Source organism: Mauremys reevesii, linkage group 14, assembly GCF_016161935.1.
Source record: "Mauremys reevesii isolate NIE-2019 linkage group 14, ASM1616193v1, whole genome shotgun sequence".
Classification (NCBI taxonomy): Eukaryota; Metazoa; Chordata; order Testudines; family Geoemydidae; genus Mauremys; species Mauremys reevesii.
In genome coordinates this window covers 3,986,641-4,001,697 of record NC_052636.1, presented here as the reverse complement: position 1 = coordinate 4,001,697, position 15,057 = coordinate 3,986,641, and the positions used below count along the sequence as shown (strand labels likewise).

Sequence of the window (15,057 nt, the reverse complement as noted above, 5' to 3'; positions counted from 1 at the left end):
CCATAAGCGACAGCTGCCCATAGGATACAAGCCCTCCTGGGGATCCTCCTGATCTCTGAGAGCTCCCAAGGCCTTTTCAGGGAGTCCCAGGTATTTCTTTCAGCCACGGAGTGTTTTTTAATTGGGTTAATGATCCCTCACCTGCACAGGCAGCTCTCTGGATCTCTTCTTCCTCAGAGCCCTGGAGATCCAGGACCCACGGCTCCTCCCCTTGTTCCAGCTGGGAGATCACGTCAGGTTTGGAAACGGGAAACCCTGCTGAGGGGATAGAAAACAAGGGAGATCAGGGGAGTTCATGGGACATTTTTCACCAAGAAGAGTCTATCAGTTTTAACCCAGCCCATTGTAAAGCTGTCAAATCCTGAGGGCAGCTGCCCAGGTGCTCCAAGGTGCAGGACATTCTGCGTATGAGGGATTTAACTATCCCCATCTCTGCTGGGAATACACCCAGCCAGACACTCCCGTGACATTGAGACAGGAAGGGTCAAGCAGCTCGCAGGCTAAATGACCCAAATTCAACCTTTAGAGACATGCTAGAAAAGTATGTAAATAGTAATTAGGGCTATTCCTTATAAATAGCTAATGTAGCCATGTGCCATAGACTAGAGCTCTGAAATGCAAACCGGTATTGTGAGAGAATTCGAGGTAATACTAATTCTATGTGTTTACTTATAACTTGTTAGATGTTAACCATGTAAACAGACGGTTCCTGTCTGTCACTATATCTACTGATTCAGAGATCAAAAGGGAATATTAATATTTAGATTAAACTTGGGTGTAAAATGTCATCGTCTATATTTCTCTTTGAAGTTTGTAGTAAATGGTCTATGAACCGCTCAATGGAGAATTACCTTATGCTGATGAATGCAACTAGTTACCGGTGCATGCATAGGAAATGGGGGGGGGTGGTATTTCAAGCCACAATGCTGCACCCAAGGAATGCCGGCTGTCAAGAGGCTGCCAGAGAGCCATAAAAAGAACTCGTGGGCCCTGACTCTGTTATCTCAGATCTGCTTAAGCTTCGTCAGGGGACGTTTGAGTCACAAGGCCGAGGTTCCCTGCTCCTGTCTGGGTTACCCCGCTATTGGGCATTGGACTGTGACCTATGGAACTAATTCTGGAAGAACTATTTACAACTTTGATGCTCACCATCTCTACTATGAAACTGACCTAAGAACTCGACTCATATCTGCATGGATCATGGTCTTTTAACCAATACTCACTCTCTTTTCTGTTTTAATAAATCTTACTTTAGTTAATAAGAATTGGCAGTAAGCGTGGATTTGGGTAAGAGCTGAACCTGACCTGGTGGGTAATGCGTCTGAATCCTTGGGACTGGTAGAACTTTTCATATGATGAACAAGATTGTCAATAATCCTCCTCATATTTAACTTGGCTGTCTGGGCGGGAGCCCAAGGCTGCATTGTTCCAAGGGAATGGTGTTACTGAATTCTGGGTAAGCAGGAAGGGATTGTAGAAGCTGTTTTGTTGCTGGATTGATGAATCTCATTATTAGAAATAACCACCAGTTTGGGGGATCATCTGCCCCATTTGTTGCAGTTTGCTCTGATTGAGCAATGTCAGTGTGACACCCCCACCCCCCGTCACAGCTCCTCATCAAAGAGGCTCCCAAAACACAGACACAGTAACCCCATGCCCCAGACAGTAAAGGCTCCAGCCAGAGGGGAAGTCACCTTGGACCTGCTCCATAACCACAGAGAGACACCCAGACACAAGGAGAGTTGTAGGAAGGCCGGGACCGGTGAGCATGGACTGGTGGGATTCAGCGCAGTAAGGGATAGGATGGACCGGGGGTGTAGACATTACTACAGCAATGGAAAGGGGTCTCCCATCGGCATCGGTCACCCACCTCCCTGAGTGGCCGTAGCTAGGTCGATGGAAGCATTATTTTCTGTTTAAAGATCAATTATTCTAACTACGCTAAAAGCCACATTTATTCAAATTGTCTTGATATTTTCTGGGGTTTACGGACATTCCAGGAAGGGTTATTGGTCCAATACGGAGTGATTTGATCACGAGGTCCCTGAGATACAGCCCTGCCACCAGAGGCAGCTTTTTACAACTTGCTCTTTTAACATTTTACTGCACACAGCTGGGGCTGAAACTATGGTTCTCCTTATTCCCTGACAGATCTCAGTCACTTGGCATTTATCGCAGTTAGTACATAGCACCCACTGTCGCTTTGGGAAACTAGGACTGAAAAAGTCAATACCTGTATCAGAGGGGTAGCTGTGTTAGTCTGGATCTGTAAAAGCAGCAAAGAGTCTTGTGGCACCTTATAGACTAACAGACAATACCTGCAGAATTTGGATTTTCAGAGCAGCATAAGCTGGTGAGTCCCGGACACTGACATGCAGACGTGCTGCAGGACTGAGTTCCTGTTAACTGCTAGAGGGTTTCCCACACTCTGCTGTCATAGTAAAGGGTTGGCTCAAGGGATGTGCTGTGGCCACTGAACCTAAACTACACTCATGAATTTGAGATTGAACCCTACCTCTGACAGCTTTCAGACAACGCACGCTGCGCATTTTTCTTGCATTCGGCAGAAGTTCCTCTTGGAAGTTTTGCCCTCTGATACCAACATGTTTGGGTTAAAAGTAATAGTTTGAAGTGCTCTGAAATCCACACGCAGACCCCTGCCTGGTTTGCACTTAAGAGTTTTGCCAGCGTAGTTGTGTCAGTTACGGGTGTGAAAAATCACACCACTATGTGCAGGTTGAATTTTGTTATGTGCAGCACCAATCTTGAGGGATGTGCGCCATCAGTGCAAACAAAAACCCTAGATATAATATATGTTCTTAAACACTTCATAGGTATTGAGGAAGAAGAAAAAATATGAAAACAAGGGATAATTAACAAGGTGCACTGCCTAAGATGTTTATTTAATATGAAATCAAATACAAAGAAAATTAACACTGCCCTCGGAGTACATGTATTTTATCATCCTTTCTAACAACGCACGCTAGTAAGCACACCACAATGTGGCATACTGAAAACAGCTATAGAAATAAAACAAAGCCCTGGCCATTAAGTAAAAGCATAAACAAATATGCACCAGAGGCCAGGGCTGGATTAACTTTTTGTGGGCCCCCTGGGGAATGATTGTAAAAGGGGCTGGGGGTAAAAGCACAGTGGGGCGGGAGCTAGGGTTGGTCTCTGGAGCAAGGGAGGGGTCAGGGGTAAACTGCAAGTGCAGCAGGGCTGGGGAGGGTGTAAACAGGATCTCCCCCCCCCCCCCGCCCCTGCCCACATAGAGCGGGTCCTACCTGGTTCTAGCCCATTCTCTTTGTCTCTCTCTGCACTGAGCTGCCCCTCCTCCCGCAGGACCAGCCCTCCGGGGTGGGTGTTGGGACTGGGAGGAGCGGCGGCTAATGTGGTTACTCCTATAACCGGACATTTCGTTTCCAGTCAGACTGCTCACGTCCCATTTTCTACTGGAGTTTCCAGGCTAAAACTGGATACCTTGCAACAGGGCGGCCAGAAAAGCCTGAGAGTTGGGGGTGGGGGGAAGGGCAAGCAATCATTTTTTAAAGTAAGAGGGCTGAGCCTTAAGGGGGGGGACCAAGTGGTGGGGGGGGCTGGGGGAGTGGAGAGGAGCTAGTGGGCGGGGCCATGGCTGCTGTATTGCCCAGGTAGGTTGGAGACTGTGGGGATCAGCTGACACGGTATCCAGAGCCGGTGCAAGGATATTTTGCACCCTAGGCGAAACTTCCACCTTTCGCCCCCCCGGAGCGTCGCTTATTATAATTTTTCAAAAATGAATACAGTGGAGTCACGTCTTACACGGGGGTTAGGTTCTCAGGTCAGCGCGTAAGAGGAAAATCGCGTATAGTGAAAATTACCATAAACTACAGTATACACTAGAACGGGGGTCCTCAACCTACCAAAGGTGGCACACGAGCTGATTTTTTTTTTTAAATGGCAGGTTGTGGGTCCCAGCCACCACTGAGCCTGCTGCCGGTCTGGGGTTCTGTTCACTCAGCTGCCAGCCGGGGTCCCAGCTGGCTGCTCCACTCAGCCGCCGGTGGCCGAGACCCTGGCTGGCAAGGGGCCGGCGGCCGGAACCCCAGATCGTCAGTGGGCTGAGCAGGGCCGGCGGCCGGGACCCCGGCTGGCAGGAGCCGGCTCACTGCTGGCCCTGCTCAGCCTGCTGCCAGCTGAGTGAACAGAACCCCAGGTTGGCAGCAGGCTCAGTGGCAGCCGGGACCTACAGCCTGCCATTAAAAAAAAAAAAAAAAAATCGGCTTGCGTGCCACCTTTGGCACGCGTGCCGTAGGCTGAGGACCCCTGTTCTAGTGTATACTGTACTTTATGGTCATTTTCACTATACACGATTTTCCTCTTACGGGGTGACTTCAGAACCTAACCCCCATGTAAGATGTGACTCCACTGTAGTGTAAAAAAAAATTTTGGGACACCGCTTTTTGACATTGTGTGTGTGTATCACCAACTCAAAGAGCACAAGCCCTGGAGCACATTGACACCTGGCTTCGGAGTTTGCAGACAGATCCCTGCTTCAAAGAGCTTTCAAATAAAGTCTTCATCCCACAAAATACCTAACACCACACCTAGTGCTTCCTAATTCTGAGTCAGTGGGAGTACTCGGAAAAGCGGGAACTATACCAGATAGCAAAGATCTGGCCTTAATGGTTTCCAATACCTCTCCCCCAAACAAATTCTACAATTTAATGGAAATCACTTGTCTGGAATCCAACTCTAATTGAAAGGCCAAACAAATAAACAGCATCCATGGTAAAGTTCTTCCAGTTTTAACAATTTTCCAGGTATTATTAGTAACACAGGTGTTTTTTTTTAATCATTAAAATCACAGTTTTCAGATACCTACAACACTCCAAAATAATTATGTTGTTAAAAGAATCCTTTTCTTTCTTACCTTAAGCCATTAACACCCTGTAAACTTTGTTTGAACTCTAATCATGCCAATCATGTGGGGGAGATTTAGGTTGGATATTAGGAAAAACTTTTTCACTAGTAGGGTGGTGAAGAACTGGAATGGGTTACCTAGGGAGGTGGTAGAATCGCCTTCCTGAGAGGTTTTTAAGGTCAGGCTTGAGGAAGCCCTGGCTGGGATGATTTAGTTGGGGATTGGTCCTGCTTTGAGCAGGGGGTTGGACTAGATACCTCTTGAGGTCCCTTCCAACCCTGAGATTCTATGATTCTAATGTCAGGAGCTAGGCCTAGCCACATGCTTTTGCTCCAGTATTCATTCACTAAAGCCCCAATCCTGCAAACACCTATACACGGGAGCTCTCCTCCACCCAGGGCTGGTGCAACCATTTAGGCGACCTAGGCAGTCGCCTAGGGCACTAGGATTTGGGGGGCACCATTTTCCTCGGCAGCAACCACAGCAGCCAGATCTTCAGCCGCCCCAGTCGCCGCCGGCATTTAGGCAGAAGGAGCTGGGGTAGGGGAGCATGGGGAGGGCCGCCTGCAGCAAGTAAGGGGGGGCAGTATGCAGGGGAACTCCCCCGCCCCAGCTCACCTCTGCCCCGCCTCCTCCCCGAGCACGCCGTGGCCGCTTCACTTCTCCCGCCTCCCAGGCTTGCGGCGCCTAAGCTGATTGGCGCCGCAAGCCTGGGAGGTGGGAGAAGTGAAGCAGCCACGGTGTGCTCGGGGTGCTCGTGCTCATGCGCAGAGCAGGGGTGAGCTGGGGCGGGGCCTCAGGGCGGAGGGTGGGGGATAGGGAGCTGCCGCAAGGGGGGTGCCTCAGGGCAGAGGGGGGGAGCTGCCATGGTGCGGGGAACACCTCAGGGCAGAGTGGAGAGCTGCCGCGGGGGGGGGCGCGCAAGGAGGAAGTTTCGCCTAGGGCGCGAAACATCCTTGCACCAGCCCTGCCTCCACCTGCACAACTGTTAGCAGGGTCAGTATCTAAGAGAGAGTAAATACCATGAAAGCAGCTTCTTAAAGCCACACCAATCAAAATAAAATCACAGATCTATTTCTTTTAATCTTGGATTGCTGTAATTTACCCATAAATCACTACAACAGAAAGATCAAAGTGTTTTTTCAGTTTATTCACTGTGTGAACTTGACCGCAGTTTAGAGCCTAATCCTGCGCTTAAGACCTCACTGCCACCTAACCTGCAGTCTGCACTCTTTAAAAATACTCATATAACCTCCTCAGAACTCCAGAGGGTGGGTGAGATTCTGTGGCCTGTGTTGTGCACGAGGTCAGACAGCCCCTCCCCCATTCCCCCTTCCCCTGCAGCCTCAGCTCGCTCTGCCGCAAGGCTCTGGGCGGTGGGGCTGGGAGCTCCTGGGGCCTGAGCCGGTGCTCTGAGCTGCGTGGCGGTGGCTGCGGTGTGGCTCGGCTCCAGCTGGGCGGCATGGCTGTAGCATCGCTAGTCACCTGTGCTCCAGGCAGCGCGGTAAGGGGGCAGGGAGTGGGGGGGGGTGGATAGAGGGCAGGGGAGTTCAGGGTGGTGGTCAGGGGCGGGGTGTGGATGGGGTGGGGCATGGGAAGAGGGGCTGAATGGGGCAGGGGTCCTGGGGACAGTCAGGAAGGGGGTTATATGAGGCAGCAGAGGGCAGTTCCAGGGGCTGTCAGGGGACAGGGAGAAGGGGTGGTTGGATGGGGCAGGAGTCCCCATGGTGGGGGGTGCTCTCAGGAATGAGAGGAGGGCTTGGATGGGGCGGTGGGGGCAGCCAGGGGCAGGGATTCGGGGCAGTCCGGGGACCGGGGGAAGGGGTGGTTGGAAGGGGCAGGGGTCCCCAGGGTGGGGCGGCTCTCAGGAATGAGAGGAGGGTTGGATGGGGCGGTGGGGGCAGTCAGGGCAGGGATTTGGGGGCAGTCAGGGGACAGGGAGAAGGGGTGATTGGATGGGGCAGGGGTCCTGGGGGCTCTCAGGAATGAGAGGAGGGGTTGGATGGGGCAGCAGGGGGCAGTCGGGGGCAGGGATTCGGGGGGCAGTCGGGGGCAGGGAGAAGGGGTGGTTGGATGGGGCAGGAGTCCCCATGGTGGGGGGTGCTCTCAGGAATGAGAGGAGGGCTTGGATGGGGTGGCAGGAGTCCAGGGGCAGTCAGGGGACAGGGAGTGGGAGTGTGTGGATGGGGCAGGGGTCCCAGGGCGGGGCCCTCAGGGAACAGGGGGAGTTGGATGGGGCAGGAATCCCCAGGGGGGAGGGAGGCAGATAGGAGGTGGGGGCCAGGCCACAACCCTCTCCCCTAACCGGCCCTCCATACAATTTCCAAAACCCGATGTGGCCCTCAGGCCAAAAAGTTTGCCTGCCCCTGGACTAGATGATCACAAAGGTCCCTTCTGACCTTAAAGTCTATGGCAGATTATTAACAATTCTCTGCAGAAGCAGCCTAAATACTTTACAATAAAGAAACCACCAATACAAGTGAAGTCAGATCCTGCATTAAAATCTGCTAACGCAGAATCCCTCAGCCCTCTTTACCTCTCTGCTCTGGATCTGTCTCCCGCCAGTCAACCTAAATCTTAGCCCAGGCTTTCTAACATCTCCGGCCGATGTCCACCAGCTGTCAACTCAAACTCAACATGGCCAAAAGCAAGCTCTATTTTGGCTTAGAACTGCAGAGGATTCACTGTTTTGTATTTGCGCTATAATTCTAACAGTGGAAAATAGCGGGGGTGCCACAGTATTCCTTCCCCATCAGATTATTCCTGGCCTATTTCAGGTCTCGTAATTGTATCAACAAGCGGTTGGTAATTAATACCAGCTGCTCACCCCAGCCTCAGCCTTACCTCAACAACAAGAAAAGGCAAGATGTGCTTGGACTGACCTTGCTCTGATGCATTAATCCAGGAGTTCTCAAACTGGGGATTGGGACCCCTCAGGGGTTGTGAGGTTATTACACGGGGGGTCGCAAGCTGTCAGCCTCCACCTCAACCCCCGCTTTGCCTCCAGCATTTATAACGGTGTTAAAAGTGTTTTTAATTTATAAGGGGGGGGTTGCACTCAGAGACCTGCTGTGTGAAGGGTCAGCAGTAAAAAAGTCTGAAAGCCACTGCATTAACCAGACAATGGAGTTTCCCCAGCACCCCACCTCCCATGTAGCCACATCCCCCTCATTCCCCAGAATGCCAACAACCCTCTCCAAACCTTGGCACCTCTCCCTCCCCCCGCCCAGCCTGGGGCTGGCAGAGAGTCCGGTCTCTCCCCGGCACCGGCAGCCCAGCTGGGGCTGCTGAGAGAGTCCAGCTCTCTCCTTTCCCTGCCACTGAAGCCCAAGTGGAAGTCAGGATGCCCCTACCCCACCTCACCTCACTCACCGCCTATTCCCCACACCTACCCCCTATCTCCCCCATCACCTCACCTTCTTCCACATCCTCTCCAGGGTGCAGGAGACACCTAATTAGTGGGGCCACATCTGCGCAGCTCCTCTAATTAGGTGCGTGGCCCTTCAGTCTCTCGTGGGCGGTCTCCCAGGGGCGCACCTTAGAGGGAACTGTGCCGCAAACCATCACAGCTAGAGGCAAAAGCTCTAGGGTACACACAGACATAGTGACAAAAACCCCACTGAATAAAATCAAGGTAATTAAATGCCCATAAACTACATTAATGCAGAGTTACGGTGGCCCAGTGCTGCCTCCTGCCCTCCCAGCATGTGATGGGAGCTAAAGTTAAAGTACCCGCCATAATCCCAACACAACCTTAACTCTGCCCCTTCCCTAACCCTGAAGCTAGCACTCGCCACTGTAAGGCTGGTGCAAAGGTTTACAAACTACAAAGGTCATTGGTAGCTTCTCCATCTCAGGAAGTTGGATATTATGAAAAACTTTTTCACTCAGAGTGGTGAAGCACTGGAATGGGTTCTCTAGGGAGGTGGTGGAATCTCCTTCCTTAGAGGTTTTTAAGGTCAGGCTTGACAAAGCCCTGGCTGGGATGATTTAGTTGGGTTTGGTCCTGCTTTGAGCAGGGGGTTGGACTAGATACCTCCTGAGGTCCCTTCCAACCCTGAGATTCTATGATTCTAAGTCTTCAGGTCAAGACTGGAAGATGATTTTATCCAAACCAGATATTCAGCTCAACTTGGCAGTAACTGGAAGATATCCTGTGGCCTGTGTTACAGAAGAGGTCAGACCAGATGACCTAATAGTCACATCTGGCCATAAAAACCTAGACATCTACGAGAGATATGAAAAGAACCGTCACTGTTTGTGTTGCACAGATGGGAATACTGGCCATTTATCTGCATGCCCACCAGCTGTGTGCAATCCGTCATCTCTAGCTAGAATACGATGCTGGATGGATTACTGGGAGCAGCTTGGCAGAGCTGTGACTGTGATAGGAAGGGAGGTGCGTGTGGAACTTGGGGGAACCAAGTCTGCCTCATTTCTGTGCTGAGTGTTGTAGGTTGTGTCAGTGAAGGTGCACAAGGGCGTGTTCTTGTCATGGAGACTGTCAGCAGCCTGGTGGCATATGTATAAAAAGGGACAAAGAGTCCTGTGGCTCCAATACGTCTGTTAATCTATAAGGTGCCACAGGACTCTGTCGCTTTTTACCGATCCAGACTAATCCAGCTACCTCTCTGATATGTGTAAAGAGAAGTTGTTAGACTTTGTGCGGTTCTGCTCCTGTTCCCAGAGTGTTCTGTAGCAGGGGAGGGCAGAGGGCTAGTGCATGTGTCATTGGCTTGCTCTGGTGATGCGGAAACAGGGCAAGGCAGAGGTGGCATTGTGGGGTGTTATGAACCTTACTCTGCATTTCCCCTTCTAAGGACCGAGGGGACAGGAATCCTTACCCAGCGAGGTCACAGTCTCATAGTTCTCCTGCATGACATCCCTGTAGAGGGCTCTCTGAGCGGGGTCCAGCAGAGCCCCCTCTCCCCTGGTGAAATGCACAGCCACCTCCTCGAAGGTCACCGGCCCCTGAAAGAGCAAGAGTCCAACACTCAGGACCTCTTTCCCCACTCACAGCCCCACTATTCACGGGGGAGAGGAGCCAATCAAATGGAAGCTCTGGGTGGATCGCAGTCAGAGTCCCACCCCGACCCCGCTCAGAGTATCCAGCAAATACCAGGGTGAGGGGACGAAGAGAGAGCCCCTTGTCTCTCCCAGCAGATCCATCACACACCTACTAGCCACCGACTGATACAGGAGATGGAGCCCCTAGCAGGGCCCAAGGAGAGCTGCCTGGTAGGAAGAGAATGGAGAGTCAATAATTTTAGGAGAAATGGGGACAGGACCTCCTTGGAACTGATGATCCATATGTGACACTGAGAGAGAAAAGGGGCAGAACTAGAGAGAATTTCTATCAGTGGGTGAGAGGCGAGAGGCACAAAACAGGGAAAGGAGCCAATTAACGCCCCCCACTTCTCCCCTCGTCTCTTCCCCCCTCCCATCCCAGCGGGGCCGGGGGCAGCTCCTGCTGCAGCTGAGAACAGCGGCTCGGCTCCGGCCCGGGTGGCCCCGGCGCTGCTGGCAGCACGTGGCCACCCGGGAGCAGGTTCCCGGGGGCTGCAGCGTCTGAGGCTCCCCGGGGCGGAGAGTCACTTTCCTGCCCGGCCCCGGCCCGGCCCCCGGGGGCTCTCGCTCACCTGGAGTCTCTGGCTCCGGGGCTGGTTCCCCCCGGAGAACGGCCCCTCCCCGGCTGCCCCGTGCCCGATCTCCGGGCTTTGGTCCCCCCAAGTCCTGCCTCCTCCAGCCCGGCCGCTCCCAGCTGCTCGTGCCCCTTCCCGTGTGTCCTGCAGATCCCGGCCCGGCTGCAGCGCTCCCGGCGGGGCTGGTGCGTGTGCGAGGCCGCGTGTGCAGGGGCCGGGCCGCTCCCGCTGAGGGGGGGCAGGTGCTGCAGGACAAGTCACTCCCCATCCCCCAGCTCCGGGGGGGGGGGGGACGACGACGACACTGTACCGTGCGAAAAACTGGTCTCGCTTAGCTACTGGAGGGCACTGAGCATGCTCCGTAACATCTGTGAAGCCACTGCCCTTCCCCCTGCCCTTACTTGGCGCCAGATTCTCCTCGCTGCTATTTACAGGGGTTAAAAAGCGGCAAAGGCGGAAAATCGGAGCAGGGGGGGTGGCCCGGGTCTGAGCAGGGGGTGGAAAGTGACTGGTCGGGGAGGGGGGCGGTGAAGCAGCTGGAGGCAGGGTTAGGATAGGGACTGAAGGGCAAAATCAGGGTGGGGGGGAGGAAGGAACCGGGGGTCAGCTCTGGGGTGAGGCGCTGCCTGAGGGTGACCGGGCACAACCCCAGCCCAGGCAGCGGGGAGAACAGTTACACTCCAGCGCGACCCCACTGCTTGCAGTAACAGGCTGTGGGGAGCGGAGGGGCTTTTTGATTTCCCCTCCCACCGACGACACCTCTCGGCATGGACTTCCCAGGCACAGGCACCCCAATGCCCAGTCACTGCCGCTCCTCTCTGGCTGGTGTCACCTACTGCTGCGTGTCCTGCATCGAAGGGCCACCGGCCCCAGGGAGCTGTCAGGGGACCGAACAGCCTGTGTCTCTGGGGCTGGCTGAGGAAGGAGCGATGCAGAGGGATGACTGCAGAAGAGAGGCGGAGTGAGGAGTGTTTGTGCTCACTGCACATCCAGCACCGACCCATCGCACGGCTGGTTCTTGGTGAGACAGTGGCCTTTTCCTCCTGCCCCCAGAATCCCCCACAGAAAAGGCGCCAGGACATTTTTTTTTTTGGTCATTTCCTAGAGTTTTAAAGCTCACAACTGGAATAAAGAGGGATTGCACCATGTGGAGCCGTTCTGAGTTCCCCACGGGTCATCAGCAGAACAGGGCCATTCACTGCCCCACATACGGACCTCTGCCCCTTGAACTAGTAGCACAGCTGAGAGCAGTCGGCTGTTCTCCTGCATGTGGGCCAGACACTAGAGAGGGTGAGACAGAGGATGCTGCGGAGTCAATACCACCTAGATGACAAAGTTTAGCCCGGACAGGGAAATTAGCTGGTTAAATGGGACATGAGGAAAACAGAGACGTTGTCACCATTGGAGTAAAAGAAGTTCACAGCGGCTGAGGATCTGGCCCATTTACTCCAATGGAGGCAGGATGATTAACATCAGCTGGGGATCTGGCCCATCTGCTTGTCTTTCCCCCAATCCTGATCACAGACCCTAACAGCTATTGCTGCCCCTCGGTCCCAGCTGTGAGGGGGGTGAAGCCCTTTCATTCTGCAGTGCCTCGTTCCCATACAACTGAGGGACTTCAGCTGCCCTCTGTCCCCTGGGCGCCCCACTCCCAATACAGCTCATAGTGCTCCATGGGGCCTTCTGCCAGGAGAGGTTCATTGCAGGGTTGCCTGTTCTCTCTAGCTAGGACTGTCCAGGGTGCCCAGAACTGGGGTGTCAGAGCGCCGTGGAGCTGCCATTCACCTTAACCTCCTTTGGTCTCCTCTTGCCTTGAATCCAGCCTTTTTTCTCTCCACCACCATCATCCTAAACATGCCACACTTGCCTCCTGCCTCCTGTAAGAGAGACTGTCCCTGCTGTAGGTAAATAGGCTTCTCTGTAACCTCTGCCTGCTTCCCCCACTCCATTTCCTCCATTTCCTCACCATTCATAGAATATTAGGATTGGAAACCCTAGTCCAACCCCCTGCTCAAAGCAGGACCAACACCAACTAAATCATCCCAGCCAGGGCTTTGTCAAGCCTGACCTTAAAAACCTCTAAGGAAGGAGATTCCACCCCCCCCCCCCCCCGCTAAGGAACCCATTCCAGTGCTTCACCACACTGCTAGTGAAAAAGTTTCTCCTAATATCCAACCTAAACCTCCCCCACTGTTCTGTCATCTGCTACCTCTGAGAACAGACTAGATCAGCGGTAGGCAACCTATGACACGGGTGCCGAAGGTGGCATGCAAGCTGATTTTCAGCTGCACTCTCACTGCACGGGTCCTGGCCACCAGTCCGGGGGGCTCTGCATTTTAATTTAATTTTAAATGAAGCTTTTTAAACATTTTAAATACCTTATTTACTTTACATACAACAATAGTTTAGTTCTATATTATAGACTTATAGAAAGAGACCTTTTAAAAACATTAAAGTGTATGACTGGCATGCAAAACCTTAAATTAGAGTGAATAAATGAAGACTCGGCACAGCACTTCTGAAAGGTTGCCGACCCCTGGTCTAGATCCATCCTCTTTGGAACCCCCGCTTCAGGTAGTTGAAAGCAGCTATCAAATCCCCCCTCATTCTTCTCTTCTGCAGACTAAATAATCCCAGTTCCCTCAGCCTCTCCTCATAAGTCATGTGCTCCAGCCCCCTAATCATTTTTGTTGCCCTCCGCTGGATTCTTTCCAAGTTTTCCACATCCTTCTCGTAGTGTGGGGCCCAAAACTGGACACAATACTCCAAATGAGGCCTCACCAGTGCTGAATAGAGGAGAATGATCACATCCCTCAATCTGCTGGCTATGTCCCTACTTATACAGCCCAAAGTGCCATTAGCCTTCTTGGCAACAAGGGCAACTGCTGACTCATATCTAGCTTCTCGTCCACTGTAACCCCTAGGTCCTTTTCTGAAGAACTGCTGCCCAGCCATTCGGTCCCTAGTCTGTAGCAGTTAATGCGATTCTTCCGTCCTAAGTGCAGGACTCTGCACTTGTCCTTGTTGAACCCAGTCAGCTGACTGGTCAGGGAGGGGAGCGATGAAGCAGCTGGAGGCAGTATCCAATTCCTACCCTCTAGCGTATTTACCACTCCTCCCAGTTTAGTGTCATCTGCAAACTTGCTGAGGGCGCAATGCATCCCATCATCCAGATCATTAATGAAGATATTGAACAAAACTGGCCCCAGGACCGACCCTTGGGGCACTCCACTTGATACCGGTCCAACTATACATGGAGCCATTTATCACTACCCATTGAGCCCGATGATCTAGCCAGCTTTCTATCCACCTTATAGTATATGTCTTTAACTTGCTGGCAAGAATACTGTGGGAGACTGTATCAAAAGCTTTGCTAAAGTCAAGGAATAACACATCCACTGCTTTCCCCTCATCCACAGACCCAGTTACCTCCTCAAAGAAGGCAATTAGGTTAGTCAGGCATGACTTGCCCTTGGTGAATCCCTGCTGACTGTTCCTGATCACTTTCCTCTTTTCTAAGTGCTTCAAAATTGATTCCTTGAGGACCTGCTCCATGATTTTTCCAGGGACTGAGGTGAGGCTGACTGACCTGTAGTTCCCTGGATCCTCCTTCTTCCCTTTTTAAAAGATGGGCACTACAGTAGCCTTGTGCCAGTCATCCGGGACCTCCCCCGATCGCCATGAGGTTTCAAAGATAATGACCAATGGCTCTGCAATCACATCCACCAACTCCTTTAGCACCTTTGGATGCAGCGCATCCAGCCCCATGGCTTTGTGCTTATCCAGCTTTTCTAAATAGTCCCGAACCACTTCTTTCTCCACAGAGGGCTGGTCACCTCCTCCCCATGCTGTGCTGCCCAGTGCAGCAGTCTGGGAGCTCACATTGTTTGTGAAGACAGAGGCAAAAAAAGCACTGAGTACATTAGCTTTTTCCACATCCTCCATCACTAGGTTGCCTGTCCCACACTTTCCCTGACCGTCTTCTTGTTGCTAACATACCTGAAGAAACTCTTCTTGTTACTCTTAACATCCCTTGCTAGCTGCAACTCCAAGTGTGATTTGGCCTTCCTGATTTCACTCCTGCATGCCTGAGCAAGATTTTTATACTCCTCCCTGGTCATTTGTCCAATCTTCCACTTCTTGTAAGCTTCGTTTTTGTGTTTAAGATCAGCAAGTGGTATCTCCCACCATGTGAGGTCAGCATGTTTCGGTGGCATTCCCCACTGACCCAGTGGCAGACGACTCCATCACTGTTAGGGCCCTGGGTCAAGGCCTGGTGGAGTCGGGTCGGCCCAGGCCTCCATACCTGGGCCACTGTCGGCCCCCTGCCCCCGGTGACGGCCTCCTGAGTATTGGCTGCTAGGCCATGCTGCCCTGTGTCTTAGGGCTGCTATCTGGGCTCTGGTTGCCAGGCCATGCTGCCCTGAATGCAAGGGCCGCAGTATTGACTCTGGCCTCTAGACCGCGCTGCCCTGTACCTGAGGGCTGCCATGCGACCCTGACCCCTGA

General features: G+C 52.7%; 2 protein-coding genes across 2 annotated transcripts in view; one reads left to right on the top strand and one right to left on the bottom strand.

Annotated features, from left to right (window-relative positions):
* LOC120381416 (zinc finger protein 271-like) overlaps positions 1-15,057 on the top strand; it is a 1,091,725-nt gene that overhangs the window by 1,029,262 nt on the left and 47,406 nt on the right. The window lies entirely within an intron of this gene.
* The window catches only part of LOC120381430 (zinc finger protein 883-like), a 28,737-nt gene that overhangs the window by 4,256 nt on the left and 9,424 nt on the right, over positions 1-15,057 (bottom strand). The window contains exon 3 of the mRNA XM_039499623.1: positions 142-255. The gene's annotated coding sequence lies outside the window, so the exon portion shown is untranslated. The remainder of the gene's footprint in view (positions 1-141; positions 256-15,057) is intronic.